The 22129-nt window shown below is 36.8% G+C and overlaps 3 pseudogenes; all 3 read left to right on the plus strand.

Annotated features, from left to right (window-relative positions):
• Nucleotides 1-5880: 5880 nt before the first annotated feature.
• LOC134276137 (cytochrome c oxidase subunit 1-like) lies at nt 5881-16316 on the plus strand (annotated as a pseudogene).
• Nucleotides 8913-9777, plus strand: LOC134276136 (cytochrome c oxidase subunit 3-like; annotated as a pseudogene).
• On the plus strand, nt 10217-16316 carry LOC134276138 (cytochrome b-like; annotated as a pseudogene).
• Nucleotides 16317-22129: the final 5813 nt, after the last annotated feature.

Below are 22129 nucleotides of genomic sequence, written 5' to 3' on the forward strand. Positions count from 1 at the left end.
GAAAGGACTGTTGAAAGAGGAGATATTCCTAAATATTAGAATTAACTCTAACTAGATATTAAAATGTTACCCAGTATAAATACTTAGGTTGTTTCTAAGGTTGTTTGGGTTGTGGTACTATTAAATTCTTGAGTATTAATAGTGTTTAGGGCTTTTTTTAGATTACTTGCTGCAGTTATGGCTAACTGTAACTTAAGTTTTTGATTTTGTTGGGAATTAGGTCATGTTTCTATAATTTCAGTGAGATTAGATCTTTGTTTAGATTGAATTGCTGCTTTGTTTATAAGAGTAATTATAATAATTTCTGGGTGTGTAGGATTTTTTATAAGAGTCTACATGGGTTCAGAAGACACAGAGAAGCAGTTTAATTTAACATTATATTCTTTTGTCTCATCAATACTTATCTTAGTAGTAGCTAGGTCAATGCCTGTGGTATTATTAGGGTGAGACTGGTTAGGGGTGACTTCTTTTTTGCTGGTAATATACTATGAAGGTAAAAAGTCTTTTGATGCAGCAATAATTACTGCTTTAACTAATCGCATTGGGGACGCTTTATTAATTTGCAGAACAGCTGGTATGTGTATGGCATCCGATTTAAGCTTAGACATAAAACCCTACTGTTGAAGGTTTATTTTTATTGTAGGATGTATTACTAAAAGAGCTCAAGTACCTTTTAGAAGGTGGCTTCCTGCTGCGATGATGGCTCCAACTCCGGTTTCTTCATTGGTCCATTCCTCTACTCTAGTGACTGCTGGAATTTACCTACTAATCCGGTCTTCTACTTTCTGGTTAAGCTCCAATGCGGCTTGTAGTCTTTTGATAGGTGTTGGGATCATTACAACTACTATTGCAGGGGTAAGGGCAGTTATGGAGAGAGATGTAAAAAAAGTTGTTGCGTTATCAACGTTAAGGCAGTTAGGGATCATGGCCTTTAGATTGGGCTTAGGGGAGGTTGAATTGGCTTTTATGCACCTTGTGTGTCATGCCTTTTTCAAGGCTGGAATGTTCTTAAGAGTTGGGTCTATAATCAGGCATAATGCGGGTAACCAATTTTTTAGGAGATTTGGTATAAGTGTTGCAAGTTTATCTCCTTCAGCTGTTTTTGGGTTATTTATGGGTAGAATCTCCTTAATGGGGATCCCTGGAACTGCTGGGTATGCTTCTAAAGAGTCAATTGTTGCATCTGGTTATTCAAGAAATTCGTGATTTATGGGAGGTTTAATATACTTAGGTATTGGATTAACTGCTCTCTACTCAGTTCGTGTTCTTATTGGTGTAACTAGATTAGCTAAGCATGGAATTCGTGACTTTTTAGGGGCGCGAGAAACTTTGATGCTGTCTGCCCCAGGCGTGTTCTTGGTATTCATAGGCTTAGTTGGTGGAGAATTTGTCTTATTAAGGTCTTCTGGTGGGTTTTTCTTTGAATCCCTTTCTTCTAGTGAAGCTTGGTTTTGCCCCTATTTATTGGTAGTAGTTGGGGTAATTGTTGGGTCTATACTACAGCTAATTTTAACTAAGTTTTATGAGCTTCAGTCTAAATGGATTTATGGTATGATTTTCTTAGACTTAAGTTCACGCTCTCTCGTAAGTGAGAAAGGTAGAACTAGATTTTCTGGTGTATCTGGAGATGGGGAAAATGTAGCTGAAGTCTCAATCCCGGTTAGAACTTTGGAGGTAGGTTTAGAGTATTTATCTGATCTTCATAATGTAATTCAGCGAGCATCCGTAACTTCTGGGGTTGGTGCCAGCTTGGGTTTTGGTAGTGCATATGTGGTGTTATAAGTTTTGTGAAAGTTGTTGTTTTTCTTGCTTTGGGTATGCTTGTGTTAGGGACCTTATACGCTTCTACTTTGTTCTTTTTTGGGGTGTTCCTCAGATTAGCAGTTCTTGCAGAAATTGGGGAAAATTGTAGTGATTTCTTGGCTTTACTTTCCTTTATGGTCTATGTGAGGGGAATTACTGCCGTAATTGGTTATTTTGTAACCTTCTTCCCTAAAAAATTCGAGGGCCGAGGCCAAAGATACTGTCTTGTAAGAGTTTCCTATATTACCGGGCTAAGGGTTTATATTTTTTGATCTATATCTATATCTGGGTATCCGGGTCTTGATTTATTTAGCCCATGAAACTCTAGTGGAATACTAAGAGCGCATGGGCAAGTAATTAGATTTTTAGCTCCAATTTTATTGGTTGTTATAGTAGCGGTGGTTGTGATATCTAAACCGGAACGAAACACGCTCCGTCGTTGAAAGCATAGAAAACCATACAGAGCTAAAAGAGTATAAGATCGTTGTGAAAATTGTATTAATTGCTTAAATAGTTTATAAAAACATCAACTTGTGGCGTTGAAGATACTAAAGCATTGGTTTTAAGTTAATGGGGTTATTATACTTAGTTTTAAGATCTTCTCTTATGGTTTTGTTTTTGAATAAAAAAGACCAGTTAATGGCTGTTGCAAATTTAATAGCTTTTTGGTCAATTTATAGAATGTCAATATGATCTGGTCCTGGTATTTCTTGAGAGTCCTATAGTGAGTATTTAGTCAGTGATATTTTTAGGTCTAGGATAGTAACACTCACTTTTTGGGTGTGTGGGGTAAGAATTTTAGCCAGGGGGTCTATGGGTACATTGCGAGGCGATTATAAAAGGTTTGTATGGCTAATGCTTTTACTTTGTATTTTTTTAGTGGGATGCTTCCTCGTAAATATGATATCTATTTTTTACGTGCTGTTTGAAAGAACTTTAATTCCAATGGTAGCAATTATCGCTATTTGAGGGCAGCAACCCGAACGTATTCCGGCAATCCGCTATATCAGTGCCTATACTGTTGGGGGTTCTCTTCCCTTGCTTCTTGTGGTTATTTTCATAGAGTGTGAATTGGGGAGAAGATTTCTTTGATTCACGACTCCTAAATCACACATTGACTGGTGGTTTTGAATTATATGTTTTTCTGGATTTTTAGTTAAATTTCCTGCCTATCCTGCCCATACGTGGCTTCCTAAAGCTCATGTGCAGGCTCCTGTTGGGGGTTCTGTTGTGTTGGCTGGTATTCTTCTTAAGTTGGGAGGTTATGGTATTCTACGAATAATATCAGTATTTTCTTATAGATTAGAAAAGTTTGGGCTATTGGTAATTTCGTTTTCCTTGACTGGAAGAATCTATGCGGCTTTAATATGTGCACGACAAAGTGACGTGAAAAAAATAATTGCATACTCCTCAGTTTCTCACATAGCATTTTGTATTGTCGGTTTGTTTAGCTGTTTAGAAGTCGGGTTAACTTCCGCTTTTATTATGCTTATGGGTCATGGGTTTATTTCTTCAGGACTTTTTGCTTTATGTGGAATAAGAAGGGAATTAACTCACACCCGAAATCTAAAAATAATGAGTGGTGCTTGCCGTACTACTCCTATTTTAACTTTTATGTGGCTTGTCTTTATTATGATGAATTTGGGGGTGCCTCCCTGCCCTACTATTATTAGTGAAGTTTTCGGTAGTGAGAGTAATTTCCGTAGGACCTTGAAGCTTTCTGTTTTTAGTTATTTACTTTTTTGTAAGGGGAGTTTATAGGTTTGGTTTGTATTGTCAGTTAGCTCATGGACCAGTTCCGGAGGATGATATTGTAATGTTTGAAGAGGTTACTCCACGTGATATGCTTTCCGTATTTTTTTTGTTCTATCCCCTGGTAGAGTTACTATTCAAGTGAGACTTGTGAAGGAGTTTTTAAATTTTTTCACAGGCTAAGGGCTATATTTATTTGCACTTTTTTGTTTGTTATCGTTGTGTAGTATATTTCAGTATAAAAGATTGTAACTCTTTAGGAACTGCTTCAGTCGCAATGAGATGAGAATTCAGTTTTTAGGATTAGTTGTGTTCTTTGTAGTGTTTTCTTTTTGTTATATGAGGTACTTTGTTTGTTCCCCTAATGGTATATTTAGATCGATAAGGATGTGGGGCATTTACAAGAAAATTTATGTTAGAAGAATACACAGCAAAAAAGATCGTTTCAGGGCCCTAGGAGGGGGGATTAGAGAAGGGTTAAGGTGAATCTTTGACTTTACAATTACTTTAGTGCTAATTGGTATTTTACCTTGAGGGTTTCCTGGGTTATCTTCATGAGAAGTAGTGGCAGGCCTGATGCCTAGGCTTTTTTACTCGGTAAACATCTTACAAACAGATGTTGATATTTTTAGAAAATCGCTCAAATTTAAGCAGTCTGTTATAAAGTCATTTATTTACTTTCCTTTGTTAGTTTTAAGGGTAGTTATTCGACCGGTAACTCTTACGGTTCGAATGCTAGCGAATGCGTTGGTTGGAGCTGTTGTTTGTCACTCTTTGGCTAAGATAGTGGCTTACGGAGTTGCTTACTCAAAATTTTTGTCTCCTAAAACAATACTATGATTTGGTGTTATTTTAATCTGAGAGTTGGTAGTTATGCTAGTACAAAGGTCTTTATTTTTAGGGTTGTCGAAGATTTACTTTCGCCCAACTCCTGTTAAGTATAAAGTAGTGGCTAAGTAGGCTGTTGAAGGGGTAGCTTAAATTTGAAAGCGTTTGACTGTTAATCAAAAGTTCCTGCGACTAGGTCTCTTCTTAGATTTTTGTGACCTTGTGGCAGAGTAGTTTAACAAAGAACAGTAAATTGCAAATTTGAGAGTACAAATATTATGTTTCTGTCTTAGTTCCGGGCTGTAAGTTAAGTAAAACTATCAGACTTCAAATCTGAATATATCTTTGAAAGGTCAGCCTGATAAGGGTACTAAAATTTTAGGTATTACCAAGCTGCAGCTGTAAAATTAGTTAAAAAAAGAAATTGACCTGAAGCGTTAAGCTTAGTTATAGGTATTTTAAATGTACTATTCTTTAGCAGGCATACTTTTCATGATACTTGGAGTCTATTTCGCACTCCTTGTAAATTTTGTAACTAGGGTGTTTTGGGTTTGGGTTGCGATGGATTTAAGAACTATTTTTTTAATTCCATTTTTGTGTTGTGGGATGTCCTTAACTGGGATATACCAGTGGTATAAAGGTTCCGCGACATATTTTGTAGTTCAGTTTATAGGTAGTGCAAGAGTTCTTTATTCCGGTCTTTTACTGTGGGAGTCCTCTTTTGGGGCCATGGGATTAGTATTTTTAATTACGGGATTCGTTTTAAAGTTGGGTCTTTTCCCATTCCATTTTTGAGTGCCTCGAGCATTTATAAATTTCCATTACCCCGGGATTTACCTGATTGGGGTAACTCAAAAAATTCTTCTTATTATGGCTATTCCCTATGTCGAGGTAGTTCATTATGTAAACGATTTGGTGAGATTGAGAGCTGTTGCAAGAGTTCTTTATGGACCGATTGCGATGTTTAACTGTACTAATATCAAAACTTTCTTATCTTATTCTTCTATTAATAATACAGGTTTGATGGTGATTTGCTTTGGGGTTAGTAAAAATTTGTTTGTGTTTTACGCTATTTGTTACTCTATAAGAATAATATTTTTAGTGTTGATTTTGAGGGCCTGTATGTCAGACACTATCAAACAAATAGGAGCTACTCTACCGAATTTTTATTTTTCAGGATTCTTAGTTATAGGGTTAAGCTTTGCTGGTTTTCCTCCTTTTACCGACTTTTGTGCTAAGTTTGCAGTGGTAGCAAGCTATGTTGAGTATTCTATGTGATTTTTCGTTATGGTAATCTTAGCTAGAAGGGTGGTTAATTTACTGGTTTGGATTTGGTTTAGTGTGATAATTATCCGGGCTATGCCTTCTGAAGACAGCTGTAAGCCTTCCCTTGGAAATTCCATTACTAACTTAGGGTGTATTTTGTGAAACGTTGCAGGAGGGTTGATGTTGATATTGTTTTACTAAGTTTTGGGTTGTTCCCAAATAAATGTTAAAGAAAATTAAACTATGATGAAAAATATGTCCGGAGTTTATGAGTTCTTAGATGCTACTAAGATACATAATTTGAAATGGTTTATTCCGTGCCCTGTTTTACTTTACGGTAAGCGGGAGTACATTATGTCCACAAATCACCTAGACATTGGAAGGTTTTATATGGTCTTTGGGTTTTGGTCAGTTTTAGCTGGGACAAGATTTAGGTCTTTAATTCGATGAAGGCTGTTTAATCCGGGAGCTAAGTTTTTAGATCCTGTTTGCTATAATGCTGTGGTTACTATACATGCTCTAGTAATAATTTTTTTCTTTGTAATGCCAGTTATAATTGGAGGTTTTGGGAACTGACTAGTTCCGTTAATACTGGAAGTTCCTGATATGCAATTTCCTCGAGTTAATGCCTTTAGATTTTGAGTCTTGCCTGCATCTCTTTATTTCATGGGAATTTCGGGGTTTGTAGAAAACGGGGTTGGTGCTGGTTGAACTATTTACCCTCCGCTATCTACTTTCTCTTATCATGGGATGTGTATGGACCTGGCTATTTTGAGTCTTCATTTGGCTGGTATTAGTTCAATTTTTAGTTCAATTAACTTTATGGTGACTATTAAAAATATGCGTTCTGTAGACGGCCACCTATTGAGGTTATTTCCATGGTCAATTAAAGTAACTTCTTTCTTATTGCTTACAACTTTGCCTGTACTAGCGGGAGGTCTTACTATGCTTTTAACAGACCGACATTTTAATACGTCATTTTTCGACCCTGTGGGTGGCGGAGATCCGGTTTTATTCCAGCACTTGTTTTGATTCTTCGGTCACCCCGAAGTTTATGTTTTAATTCTTCCTGGGTTTGGGATAATTTCTCATGTTTTGTGTTTTTGATCTAGAAAGAAAACAGCTTATGGAAATATGGGAATGTTTTATGCGATGCTAAACATTGGTTTTTTAGGGTTTATTGTATGAGGGCATCATATGTTTGTTGCTGGTATAGATATTGATACGCGAGCTTATTTTAGGGCGGCAACTGTTATTATTGCTGTTCCGACTGGAATTAAAGTGTTTGCCTGAATTGCTACAATAATGGGATCACAGGTATCTACACATGCTCCCATGCTTTGATCGACTGGTTTTATTGTTTTGTTTACAATTGGTGGGCTAACAGGGCTTATTTTATCTAGTGCTTCAATCGATGTAACTCTTCATGATACTTACTTTGTGACTGGACATTTCCACTACGTCTTGTCAATGGGGGCTGTTTTCACAATTTTGGCTGGTTTTACGCACTGATTTCCGTTATTTTCTCGTGTTATGCTCCACCGTCAAAAAATGAAGAGGCACTTTGTTGCTATATTTTTGGGTGTTAATATTGCTTTCTTACCTCACCATTTTTTAGGGTTAGCTGGAATACCTCGTCGGGTGGCGGACTATCCGGATCAATTTTGATTTTGAAACAAAGTGTCTACTTTTGGGTCGCACTTAAGTACAGCTTCTTTATTATTTTTTGTATTTTTAGTGTGAGAAGCTTTTATTGCTCATCGACCTGTGGTTTCAGTTCGTAATAGCTCAAGTTCTCCTGAGTGGTCGGTGATAGTGAATCTCCCAAAACATGCTGCTTTGGAATCAGCAAAAATACTAAAAGACCCGGCAAAAAAGTACTTGGGTACACGTTTGTAGGTTGATAGGTATTGGGATCCGGGGTAATATCATAAAGTCTTGTGTCTGAATGATTTAGTCTCGGTGAAATTACTGCATTTTAAATTTTTTAACACAAGTAATTTAAAATTATTATAATTTTTTTTATGTGCTTATTAAAGTAATAAAAAGATTTCCCTCTTTATTTTTTTTCTTAGAAGCATTTAATAGGTTGAGACTTGTAGTTAAATTTATTTGTATTTTGTCATAAATCAGTTTTAGTATAAAGTGTATTACAAGGGCCTTGTAAGTCCTAAATTTGTTAAGGCAAAAACTGATACGAAATGCTAAAAAGCTTCGTATAAAATAAATATTTGGTTCTGGTATACTGTTAATCAAGAGTTCTTTGATATACACAATGTAGGAAATTTTCGTAATGTGCTAATTTAATAGAAGAGATAAATCTGATGCTTGTCCCTAAAAGGTATACATGCAGTGGTATAAGCATAAGTATCAGATGATGACGCGAAAAGAATCACAACTCAAGTGAACAGCCCTGGACTCAATAAGTTAGCGCTTGAAACGAACAAGAAACTAAACGATATAAGCTAAAATGGGTGCCAGCAGCTGCGGTCATACCCTTTGAAGAAGGATTAATAGGGGTACAGCCTAGAGGCGGTTAGTCAGGATGAATTGCATACGACATACGCTAAGTTATAGAAGTCAAATTCTTAGTAAAACTTGGAGGAGGTCCCTTGCTTGCATAAAGATGATTCCGCGAAATTATGGGAATAAACCTGGATTTGATACCCAATTATTCCATAACGCCAAGAATAACGGCTATTTAAGTGTTAGCTGGTTGCTGGGGTACTACGAGCAGCTGCTTAAAACTCGAAGAACTTGGCGGTTCCATAAAGCCATCCAGAGGCTCTTGGCGCTTAATCCGATGATCCGCGTGATATCTTACCTGCCCTATATGGTATCGTACTGCCGTCCAAAGTATATGATGTGAGTAGAAAAAAATAAGCGCCACCTTAGGCGGTGTGCACTAAAATTTAGTGCTCTGCTCTAAGTCAAAGTCAGGTCGAAGCGTTCCTTATGGGTAAGGGGTTTGCTGAGAGACAATTTTTTAGTTATATCGAACCCTGTAGTTGAAACACTCGAGTTTTAAAAATTTGGTGAGGGGGATTTGGGAGTAAATAGAGAGTAATTCGCTTTATTGAAGAGACGTTACTATGGTGCGTGCAAATCGCCCGTCACCCTAGCCGAAAGGAGAGGTAAGTCGTAACATGGTAAGGGTAGGGGAACCTGCTCTTGTAATAGAATAAAAAGTATAGATACTACATCCAAATTAGCACTTTTAGTATAATCAGTATATTTGTCTTCCAAACAAAAGGTTTCTTTAACAGAAAAAGTGTATAATGACTCAAAACACAGGAATTAGAAAGTTGAGATTTTATCACCAGCGAAAAATTCCTCGAACTCCTTTTCATATTGTAGACCCAAGGCCTTGGCCGGTCTTAATGAGAATTGGATTATGAGGTTTAGCTACAATCTTTATTTGTTGGGTAAACAAAGTAGATTACGGGCAGTTATTTTGAGGTGTTCTTATTATTGCCATGACAGTTTATGGTTGAACTCGGGATATCGTTAATGAGTCCACTTTTCAAGGATTTCATACCAAAAAAGTTCAAATAGGAATTTCTTTGGGTTTTATTTTATTTTTAGTTTCTGAACTTATGTTATTCTTTTCATTTTTTTGGGCATTCTTTCATAGATCTATGTCTCCTTCTGTTGAGATTGGTTGTTGTTGACCTCCTGTAGGGATTGAATGTCTTGACTGAAGAAAAGCTCCTTTGCACAATACAGCTTTATTAGTAGCTTCATCTTGTACTGTAACATCTAGCCACAAGTACCTTAAAGACGGAAACTTTACGCATGCAGTTGCATTGCTGATTATGACAGTGTTTTTGTCCGGATTTTTTTTGTAAAAAACCAATATGATGAATACTCTTGGGCTTCTTTTTCAATCGCTGATGGGGTGTACGGGAGTGCTTTCTTTATATTAACCGGTCTTCACGGAATGCATGTTATTGGTGGCACATGCGGGCTTCTATACTCATTAGTTCGGCTTTTATTGCGGCAATTTTCTACTCGTCGCCATTTGGGGTATGTTTTAGCTATTTGATACTGACATTTTGTGGACATTGTGTGACTTGCCTTGTTTTTCATTATTTATATTTGAGGTTCTTAAAATTACAGGAAACATAAGTATTGTGCCAGAATTAAATGGGCTTTGTTGATGTCGAAGAATATGTGGAATTTTCCTCCAATACTTGAATTAAGTCGGTGAATGAGTACTTCGGGCTAGTGTAAATAGCACATAAAATTTTCACTTTTACAGAGGGGTTTTCCCGCCCGAATGCAAAAATAAAGTTTGCAAAAGTAAAGTGGACACTTGATTTTGTAGGTGAGTATCAGAGATAGGTTTTTGAAAAATGCGTATTTTTCAGTTATAAAGTATCCTTGTCCCTCAAACTTAAACATTTGATGAAATATAGGTTCTATGTTATTCATTACCTTAGCAATTCAAATTTTGAGGGGTATTATACTAAGAATGAATTATACTGCAGATGGGAATTTAGCTACTGAAAGAATAAGATACATTTTGCGAGATGCTAACTACGGTTGAGCTCTACGCAGGACACATATGGCTGGGGCCTCTTTATTTTTTGCTTTAATTTACATCCATGTAGGACGTGGTGTGTATTATGGAAGATACATAAAACTTCCGCATGTTTGATATAGTGGGGTTACTCTTTACCTTTTATCTATAGGGGTGGGGTTTTTAGGGTACGTATTACCTTGAGGAGTAATGTCCTATTGAGGTCTAACAGTAATTAGAAATATAATGACAGTATTTCCCGGAGGGGCTCGAGCTTTAGAGTGATTTCAAGGAGGGTTTACTATCTCAACTTTTACTCTTAAGCGAGTGTTTGTTTTACATTTTTTACTTCCGTTTGTAATTTTAGGAATAAGACTAATTCATGTTTTACTTCTTCATAATAACGGATCTAGAAATCCTTTAGGATTAGATACAACAGAGCTAGTTGTGCCTTTCCACCCATACTACACTTCAAAAGACTTAGTAGGGTTTGTATTTATGTTAGTCGGTTTGACAGCACTAGCATTCACTTTTCCAAAAATTACTGCCGACCCACTTCAATGGCAAACTATTAACAAGATAAAAACTCCTGCAGTTATTAAGCCAGAATGATACTTTTTATACGCATATGCTATTTTACGTTCTGTTCCTCATAAAGCAGGAGGTCTTGCTCTTATGTTTGCCGCTATCTTAGGAATTGCACTTTTACCAACTTTAGGAAAGTACGCTAAAACTCAAAGAATAGTCTTGTCTCCTCTTGGTGAGGCGTTGTTTTTTATTTGAGTAGCAAATTTTATGTTTTTAGGAATCATTGGTTCTCAGGAACCTGCTGGGGCATGAATTTTAGCTGGACAAGTTGGAACATTTGTTCATTTATTTTGCATGCTTTCTATTCCGGCAGCAAATGCGAAGTGAGAGAAAATACTCTTCAACGGTTACGGGGAGCGATTCCAAATCTAATAAAAAATGAGATATTGATGTCAAATATATTTTCAGAACAGGGTCACATTTGCTGGGATGCGTATTCAGTGGGTGTTTGGGATGTACTGTGCAGTTTTAACTTTAATTTTTATTTTTGTTATGCTTAGGGTAGTACTGTGTTTGGTTACTCCACATCAGTTTTTATACGTTCAAACAGATCACACATTAGAACGAATTTGAGGATTTGTTCCTCTTTTAATTTTAACTTTTTTATCCTGACCTTCTATAGGGCTGTTGTATGCGATGTCTGAGTTAGAGACCCCTCTTATCACTGTTAAGTGTATTGGTCACCAGTGATATTGAGAGTACGAGTACTCAGATTTCGCGGTAATTACCTACAATTCTTACATAATTCCTGAAAAAGAGTTAAATTTGGGGGAGCCGCGTTTATTAACTGTTGATAAGTCTATGGTACTACCATTTTCCGTTTGGTGTCGTGTGTTAACTACGTCATTTGATGTAATCCATTCATGAACGGTACCGGCTTTTGGTGTTAAGTCGGATGCTGTTCCTGGTCGACTCAGGGAGTCTAGTGTTAAGGTGGAAATGCCAGGGGTATTTTGAGGTCAGTGTTCTGAAATTTGTGGAGCTTTACATAGATTTATACCGATTCGAGTAGAGGTTGTAAGGTGTCGTGTGTTCGAGCAATGAATGAGAGTGCTTGAAGATGTTATGGCATAGTTTGCAAGATAGATTAAATTTAGATCGTTGGGCTCATGCCCCGAAGGTGCGGCTTAATTGCAGCTTTTGCAGTACAGGAAAGTTCCTCATAAAGAGGCTGGTGTCTTGAAAATACCATGGTGAGAGGGTAGAGCTCTTAACTTTCTTAATATGATGGGTTTAGCTTTTTTGTTTAGAATGACGACAGTTTTATTGATGCTCTGATCTTGGGCTATTTATAGGAGAGCTTCGCTTAGAATGCCGGATATTGAGTCCGACTTGACAGTTTTGTAATACTACGGCTGGAAAAGTAGTCTAAAAAGAGGACGTCGGTTTCATAATTCGAAAGTGGTAAAATAGCCCTTTTCTATAGCTTAGGAGGAGGATAAGTGGCCTTACACTGTGACTTCTAATCACAATTGGCGCAATTCGATTTTGTGCTCCTTCTTAGCTATGTTGGCAGAGAAGTGCGTTAAATTTAAGCTTTAAAAAATGCGGAAATTGCCGCACATGGCTATAGCTGAGGCTAGTTAAAATAATAATAAGTGCTTTGGGAGCACTAGTTCCTGTGTGGGGCTTTAGATCTTATAAAGAGTGTTTTCTGGTAAAAAACTTTTAATAGGCAGAGTATAGGAAAATTAGAAATGCCTAAGTACTTAAGACCTGGTCTGATAAGATGCTAATAATTGTGAAAAAGCTTTAGTTTTATTAGTACCTTTTGTATAATGGCCTTTCGAGGGGCTTTACCTTAGTGGTTCCTCCTGAATTAAAAAGATTTTTTAGAGGTTTTAAGGTTAACGATGTAAGGAATCTTTTAATCCTCTGAAAGATGTGATATGCAATATCGGGTTTTAGTGTAGCTGGTTGCGTAAAAAGTGCTTTTAGGTGCAGCTTTAAAGTTATTTTATACGTAAAACAAAGTACGTAGGGGTTAAAAGCTTTAAAAGTGAACAGTCTGGCTAAAGGTCATGCTTACTTGCTTTCTGAAATTTGCACGCCTTAAATAGAGAAATTGGATTTAAAATGTCCGTTTTGATGAGAGTATTTAACAACTTGTCTTTTAAGTGCGGGTATAATTAATTTGATTAGGCAGAGGCGAGCAGTATTACGTAATTACCTAAAATAAGATAAGGTAGCATTTTATGCTAGGATTAGTAGTATTCTATAACTTTTGTGGATATCGGAAAATAGTATAAGTTTATTACCAGGTGCTTACAACACTTAAATAGAAAGATTTTTTCTTTTTCCGATTGGCTTTTTTAAGGCTGTTTGAGTGCTGGCAAGAAGTGAATATTTACACTCGGTTTCGGCCCGATTCTTGGCTAAATTTAGTCCTTGCTATATTGAGTTTAATGAGTATGTGCTATGGTGTATAAGCACGAAAGTTTTTGGTACTTTAAGGGCTTGTTGCTTCAAGCTGGCACATAAAATGCTTTTGAGGATGGTGGTAATTGTGATGATTTTGTCTGTTGTTCCTATTATTTTTTCTTGCTGGTTTTCTGGGCTACCTAAAGAAGGGTATGATTGAGACAAGTCTTCTCCGTACGAATGTGGCTTTATTTCTGTTAAAAATCCAGGAGACTTTTCTTCTCGGTTTTTCCACTTGGTGATCTTATTCTTAGTTTGAGATGTGGAAATTGTCTTACTGGTCCCTTGTTTTCAAGATTTATTTGGTTGGTCGCCAGAAGGGTCTGGTGCCGTATTATTTGTTCTTATTTTAGTTTATGGGTTGTACTATGAGATAATGGAGGGAACTATTAAATGAACTTTACATGAAAACTAAGTGTAGGGAGTCGTAGCTTAAGAAGAGCTTCGAGCTTTTAACTCGAGTGTGGGTGTAATCTCCGACTTCAGGAATTAAACCCAATGGGCTAGGTTAGTATGATTTATAAGTACGTCGAATTTAGGCTTCGAAAGAGGGTATGTTTTGCCTGCCTGGTTGGGTAAGTAGCCTAAGTTAAGGTATGACACTGAAGCTGTTAGGATGGCTTAGTATAAGCCCTAACCCAGCGTGTAAAGTTCGGTACTTTAATACAAAAGACGAAGTTTGCATTTTCGCAATGAGTTTATTCTCCCGAACTTGTGAAGGTTTCATACTACTTATACTTGACTTTAACAACTGTGTTTGTGTACTTAGGGGTTTTATTGAGGGTGGCTTATTTTACTTTGATAGAACGTAAAAGTTTAAGGTCTTTTGGAGTTCGGCTTGGTCCGGATAAAACAAGATTTTTGGGGTTTGCTCAGCCTATTACAGACGGGGTTAAGCTTTTTATAAAGGAATTTGTAGTCCCGGCTAATTCTGCTAGAGCTATTTTTTTAGTAATCCCCTCTATTTCCTTAATGTTATGTCTTTTGGGGTGACAAATTTTCCCATCTTTTGCCTTATCCAGCTGGTCTTCCAATGACGTCTTATTCTTTTTAGTTGTAAGGAGGTTAAATGCCCATATTGCCATCATGAGGGGGTGGTCTTCAAATTCTAAATACGCTGGAATTGGGGGTGTACGTGGTTTTGCTCAAGTTATCTCTTATGAAATTTGTTTAAGGATTTGCTTAATCGTGGTGGTAATTTTAAGAGGAAGTATGAGGTTTTTTTCTATTGCTGAATCTGGATGATCTGTCTGGTGAAGGTTTTTCTGTCCTCCGGTTGTATTACTATGGCTGACTGTCTGTTTAGCCGAGGCAAATCGAGCACCATTTGATCTAGTAGAAGCAGAGTCTGAACTTGTTTCTGGTTTTAATACTGAGTATTCTGCTGGGGGGTTCGCTCTTTTATTTATTGCGGAGTATGGAATAATTTTGTTACTATGTTCCGTTACTGTTTTTAGATTTTTTCAGACCCCCAACATGTTAAACGTAGCTGGTTTGTGTTGAGCATTTTTAAAAGTAATATTACTCGTATTTTTCTTTATCTGGTCCCGTGCAGCTCTACCTCGATTACGATATGACTTCCTAATGATAGCGTGTTGGGCTAGTCTTCTTCCGTTTGTTTTGGGAGTCTATTGTCTTATTTTTTTTGTATCTAAGGTTTAAAATGAGTTCGTCGTTTATTTTGTATAGAATTACAGTGTGTGTATTAGTGGCAGCAATATTAAAGCATTTTTCAAATTTTTTAAGGTATTTAATCCTGGTCGAGGGGGCATGTGTTGGTCTTGGGGCAATAATGATGTATGCTGAGAGGTACATCCCTGCCTACGGGTTGTTTGTGTTTTTAGTATTAGTGGCATGTGAAACTTCTTTGGCGTTGGGCCTAATGGTGGGAATTATACGAAATCCAGAATCTGGGGTTTATTCTTTGTACTCTTACGGTGAGTAGAACATCATAAAGAGCGGTCAGTATAGGAAAGTACGTTGGCTTGTCATGCCAAAAGCACGCATATTTGTGGCGTACCGCTCTAAAGAATTTTTAAGAAGTAAATGATTTTTAACGTATTTTAGTTAAAGTTTTAAAACTTTTTTTAAAAAAAAAATCAAATTTTTTAAAAAAAAATTTTTGTGATTTGTATAGTAAGAGAGGGAGAAAATAATATAACACAAGAGAAAGGCTGTAATAATGTAGTATAATATAGAATAAGTAAACTATAAGAGTAATAGTGTAATGAATACTAAAATAGCCATAAGTAGATAAGAATGAGTTTCCGGGGCTCTAAAAAACTAAAGTAATACCTTATATACCTGGTATAACCCTAACTAACTTATCAGGGTATCTTAAGGGGATAATAATAAGAGTGTTACCTAAGTTTTAAAATCCGGGTTTATAGAAAAACTCCGGTAATAACTAAATTTAAAGTAAATTTATAAAAGAAATTTATGAGGAAAAACCATAGCAAAAGGAACTCGGCAAATATTTGGCCTCGCCTGTTTAACAAAAACATCACTAGGAGAAAACTTTACTCTTAGCAGTACCTGCCCAGTGCAAAGTTGTAAACGGCCGCCCTAGCGTGAGGGTGCCAAGGTAGCGAAATTCCTTGCCTTTTAATTGTAGGCCTGCATGAATGGATTGACGAGGGTCAAACTGTCTCTTGCTTTGTGTAGCGAAATTGGACTGAAGGTGAAGATACCTTCATATAAAAGTTAGACAAGAAGACCCCGTGCAGCTTTTAAAAACTTACTTATTAAGAGTTATAAGATTTTTAGGTGGGGCGCCTAGGAAGTAAAACTTAACCTTCTTATTTGTTAAAGATAACTGTCTGGTGTAGACCCGGCAAGTCCGATCATGGGAGAAGTTACGCCGGGGATAACAGGCTTATCCATTAGTAGAGCTCGTATTGGCTAATGGGATTGGCACCTCGATGTTGAATTAAGGATAATACCTCTAAGGCGTAGAGGCTTTGGAAGTGGGTCTGTTCGACCTTTAATACCTTACGTGATTTGAGTTCAGACCGGCGTAAGCCAGGTCGGTTTCTATCTTCTTTTGGAAATTTCTTTCGACTTGTACGAAAGGACTGTTGAAAGAGGAGATATTCCTAAATATTAGAATTAACTCTAACTAGATATTAAAATGTTACCCAGTATAAATACTTAGGTTGTTTCTAAGGTTGTTTGGGTTGTGGTACTATTAAATTCTTGAGTATTAATAGTGTTTAGGGCTTTTTTTAGATTACTTGCTGCAGTTATGGCTAACTGTAACTTAAGTTTTTGATTTTGTTGGGAATTAGGTCATGTTTCTATAATTTCAGTGAGATTAGATCTTTGTTTAGATTGAATTGCTGCTTTGTTTATAAGAGTAATTATAATAATTTCTGGGTGTGTAGGATTTTTTATAAGAGTCTACATGGGTTCAGAAGACACAGAGAAGCAGTTTAATTTAACATTATATTCTTTTGTCTCATCAATACTTATCTTAGTAGTAGCTAGGTCAATGCCTGTGGTATTATTAGGGTGAGACTGGTTAGGGGTGACTTCTTTTTTGCTGGTAATATACTATGAAGGTAAAAAGTCTTTTGATGCAGCAATAATTACTGCTTTAACTAATCGCATTGGGGACGCTTTATTAATTTGCAGAACAGCTGGTATGTGTATGGCATCCGATTTAAGCTTAGACATAAAACCCTACTGTTGAAGGTTTATTTTTATTGTAGGATGTATTACTAAAAGAGCTCAAGTACCTTTTAGAAGGTGGCTTCCTGCTGCGATGATGGCTCCAACTCCGGTTTCTTCATTGGTCCATTCCTCTACTCTAGTGACTGCTGGAATTTACCTACTAATCCGGTCTTCTACTTTCTGGTTAAGCTCCAATGCGGCTTGTAGTCTTTTGATAGGTGTTGGGATCATTACAACTACTATTGCAGGGGTAAGGGCAGTTATGGAGAGAGATGTAAAAAAAGTTGTTGCGTTATCAACGTTAAGGCAGTTAGGGATCATGGCCTTTAGATTGGGCTTAGGGGAGGTTGAATTGGCTTTTATGCACCTTGTGTGTCATGCCTTTTTCAAGGCTGGAATGTTCTTAAGAGTTGGGTCTATAATCAGGCATAATGCGGGTAACCAATTTTTTAGGAGATTTGGTATAAGTGTTGCAAGTTTATCTCCTTCAGCTGTTTTTGGGTTATTTATGGGTAGAATCTCCTTAATGGGGATCCCTGGAACTGCTGGGTATGCTTCTAAAGAGTCAATTGTTGCATCTGGTTATTCAAGAAATTCGTGATTTATGGGAGGTTTAATATACTTAGGTATTGGATTAACTGCTCTCTACTCAGTTCGTGTTCTTATTGGTGTAACTAGATTAGCTAAGCATGGAATTCGTGACTTTTTAGGGGCGCGAGAAACTTTGATGCTGTCTGCCCCAGGCGTGTTCTTGGTATTCATAGGCTTAGTTGGTGGAGAATTTGTCTTATTAAGGTCTTCTGGTGGGTTTTTCTTTGAATCCCTTTCTTCTAGTGAAGCTTGGTTTTGCCCCTATTTATTGGTAGTAGTTGGGGTAATTGTTGGGTCTATACTACAGCTAATTTTAACTAAGTTTTATGAGCTTCAGTCTAAATGGATTTATGGTATGATTTTCTTAGACTTAAGTTCACGCTCTCTCGTAAGTGAGAAAGGTAGAACTAGATTTTCTGGTGTATCTGGAGATGGGGAAAATGTAGCTGAAGTCTCAATCCCGGTTAGAACTTTGGAGGTAGGTTTAGAGTATTTATCTGATCTTCATAATGTAATTCAGCGAGCATCCGTAACTTCTGGGGTTGGTGCCAGCTTGGGTTTTGGTAGTGCATATGTGGTGTTATAAGTTTTGTGAAAGTTGTTGTTTTTCTTGCTTTGGGTATGCTTGTGTTAGGGACCTTATACGCTTCTACTTTGTTCTTTTTTGGGGTGTTCCTCAGATTAGCAGTTCTTGCAGAAATTGGGGAAAATTGTAGTGATTTCTTGGCTTTACTTTCCTTTATGGTCTATGTGAGGGGAATTACTGCCGTAATTGGTTATTTTGTAACCTTCTTCCCTAAAAAATTCGAGGGCCGAGGCCAAAGATACTGTCTTGTAAGAGTTTCCTATATTACCGGGCTAAGGGTTTATATTTTTTGATCTATATCTATATCTGGGTATCCGGGTCTTGATTTATTTAGCCCATGAAACTCTAGTGGAATACTAAGAGCGCATGGGCAAGTAATTAGATTTTTAGCTCCAATTTTATTGGTTGTTATAGTAGCGGTGGTTGTGATATCTAAACCGGAACGAAACACGCTCCGTCGTTGAAAGCATAGAAAACCATACAGAGCTAAAAGAGTATAAGATCGTTGTGAAAATTGTATTAATTGCTTAAATAGTTTATAAAAACATCAACTTGTGGCGTTGAAGATACTAAAGCATTGGTTTTAAGTTAATGGGGTTATTATACTTAGTTTTAAGATCTTCTCTTATGGTTTTGTTTTTGAATAAAAAAGACCAGTTAATGGCTGTTGCAAATTTAATAGCTTTTTGGTCAATTTATAGAATGTCAATATGATCTGGTCCTGGTATTTCTTGAGAGTCCTATAGTGAGTATTTAGTCAGTGATATTTTTAGGTCTAGGATAGTAACACTCACTTTTTGGGTGTGTGGGGTAAGAATTTTAGCCAGGGGGTCTATGGGTACATTGCGAGGCGATTATAAAAGGTTTGTATGGCTAATGCTTTTACTTTGTATTTTTTTAGTGGGATGCTTCCTCGTAAATATGATATCTATTTTTTACGTGCTGTTTGAAAGAACTTTAATTCCAATGGTAGCAATTATCGCTATTTGAGGGCAGCAACCCGAACGTATTCCGGCAATCCGCTATATCAGTGCCTATACTGTTGGGGGTTCTCTTCCCTTGCTTCTTGTGGTTATTTTCATAGAGTGTGAATTGGGGAGAAGATTTCTTTGATTCACGACTCCTAAATCACACATTGACTGGTGGTTTTGAATTATATGTTTTTCTGGATTTTTAGTTAAATTTCCTGCCTATCCTGCCCATACGTGGCTTCCTAAAGCTCATGTGCAGGCTCCTGTTGGGGGTTCTGTTGTGTTGGCTGGTATTCTTCTTAAGTTGGGAGGTTATGGTATTCTACGAATAATATCAGTATTTTCTTATAGATTAGAAAAGTTTGGGCTATTGGTAATTTCGTTTTCCTTGACTGGAAGAATCTATGCGGCTTTAATATGTGCACGACAAAGTGACGTGAAAAAAATAATTGCATACTCCTCAGTTTCTCACATAGCATTTTGTATTGTCGGTTTGTTTAGCTGTTTAGAAGTCGGGTTAACTTCCGCTTTTATTATGCTTATGGGTCATGGGTTTATTTCTTCAGGACTTTTTGCTTTATGTGGAATAAGAAGGGAATTAACTCACACCCGAAATCTAAAAATAATGAGTGGTGCTTGCCGTACTACTCCTATTTTAACTTTTATGTGGCTTGTCTTTATTATGATGAATTTGGGGGTGCCTCCCTGCCCTACTATTATTAGTGAAGTTTTGGCGGTAGTGAGAGTAATTTCCGTAGGACCTTGAAGCTTTCTGTTTTTAGTTATTTACTTTTTTGTAAGGGGAGTTTATAGGTTTGGTTTGTATTGTCAGTTAGCTCATGGACCAGTTCCGGAGGATGATATTGTAATGTTTGAAGAGGTTACTCCACGTGATATGCTTTCCGTATTTTTTTTGTTCTATCCCCTGGTAGAGTTACTATTCAAGTGAGACTTGTGAAGGAGTTTTTAAATTTTTTCACAGGCTAAGGGCTATATTTATTTGCACTTTTTTGTTTGTTATCGTTGTGTAGTATATTTCAGTATAAAAGATTGTAACTCTTTAGGAACTGCTTCAGTCGCAATGAGATGAGAATTCAGTTTTTAGGATTAGTTGTGTTCTTTGTAGTGTTTTCTTTTTGTTATATGAGGTACTTTGTTTGTTCCCCTAATGGTATATTTAGATCGATAAGGATGTGGGGCATTTACAAGAAAATTTATGTTAGAAGAATACACAGCAAAAAAGATCGTTTCAGGGCCCTAGGAGGGGGGATTAGAGAAGGGTTAAGGTGAATCTTTGACTTTACAATTACTTTAGTGCTAATTGGTATTTTACCTTGAGGGTTTCCTGGGTTATCTTCATGAGAAGTAGTGGCAGGCCTGATGCCTAGGCTTTTTTACTCGGTAAACATCTTACAAACAGATGTTGATATTTTTAGAAAATCGCTCAAATTTAAGCAGTCTGTTATAAAGTCATTTATTTACTTTCCTTTGTTAGTTTTAAGGGTAGTTATTCGACCGGTAACTCTTACGGTTCGAATGCTAGCGAATGCGTTGGTTGGAGCTGTTGTTTGTCACTCTTTGGCTAAGATAGTGGCTTACGGAGTTGCTTACTCAAAATTTTTGTCTCCTAAAACAATACTATGATTTGGTGTTATTTTAATCTGAGAGTTGGTAGTTATGCTAGTACAAAGGTCTTTATTTTTAGGGTTGTCGAAGATTTACTTTCGCCCAACTCCTGTTAAGTATAAAGTAGTGGCTAAGTAGGCTGTTGAAGGGGTAGCTTAAATTTGAAAGCGTTTGACTGTTAATCAAAAGTTCCTGCGACTAGGTCTCTTCTTAGATTTTTGTGACCTTGTGGCAGAGTAGTTTAACAAAGAACAGTAAATTGCAAATTTGAGAGTACAAATATTATGTTTCTGTCTTAGTTCCGGGCTGTAAGTTAAGTAAAACTATCAGACTTCAAATCTGAATATATCTTTGAAAGGTCAGCCTGATAAGGGTACTAAAATTTTAGGTATTACCAAGCTGCAGCTGTAAAATTAGTTAAAAAAAGAAATTGACCTGAAGCGTTAAGCTTAGTTATAGGTATTTTAAATGTACTATTCTTTAGCAGGCATACTTTTCATGATACTTGGAGTCTATTTCGCACTCCTTGTAAATTTTGTAACTAGGGTGTTTTGGGTTTGGGTTGCGATGGATTTAAGAACTATTTTTTTAATTCCATTTTTGTGTTGTGGGATGTCCTTAACTGGGATATACCAGTGGTATAAAGGTTCCGCGACATATTTTGTAGTTCAGTTTATAGGTAGTGCAAGAGTTCTTTATTCCGGTCTTTTACTGTGGGAGTCCTCTTTTGGGGCCATGGGATTAGTATTTTTAATTACGGGATTCGTTTTAAAGTTGGGTCTTTTCCCATTCCATTTTTGAGTGCCTCGAGCATTTATAAATTTCCATTACCCCGGGATTTACCTGATTGGGGTAACTCAAAAAATTCTTCTTATTATGGCTATTCCCTATGTCGAGGTAGTTCATTATGTAAACGATTTGGTGAGATTGAGAGCTGTTGCAAGAGTTCTTTATGGACCGATTGCGATGTTTAACTGTACTAATATCAAAACTTTCTTATCTTATTCTTCTATTAATAATACAGGTTTGATGGTGATTTGCTTTGGGGTTAGTAAAAATTTGTTTGTGTTTTACGCTATTTGTTACTCTATAAGAATAATATTTTTAGTGTTGATTTTGAGGGCCTGTATGTCAGACACTATCAAACAAATAGGAGCTACTCTACCGAATTTTTATTTTTCAGGATTCTTAGTTATAGGGTTAAGCTTTGCTGGTTTTCCTCCTTTTACCGACTTTTGTGCTAAGTTTGCAGTGGTAGCAAGCTATGTTGAGTATTCTATGTGATTTTTCGTTATGGTAATCTTAGCTAGAAGGGTGGTTAATTTACTGGTTTGGATTTGGTTTAGTGTGATAATTATCCGGGCTATGCCTTCTGAAGACAGCTGTAAGCCTTCCCTTGGAAATTCCATTACTAACTTAGGGTGTATTTTGTGAAACGTTGCAGGAGGGTTGATGTTGATATTGTTTTACTAAGTTTTGGGTTGTTCCCAAATAAATGTTAAA

This window comes from Saccostrea cucullata, unplaced genomic scaffold (genome assembly GCF_032062105.1).
Source record: "Saccostrea cucullata isolate Sc308-1 unplaced genomic scaffold, CSIRO_AGI_Scuc_v1 ctg672, whole genome shotgun sequence".
NCBI classification, from domain to species: Eukaryota; Metazoa; Mollusca; class Bivalvia; order Ostreida; family Ostreidae; genus Saccostrea; species Saccostrea cuccullata.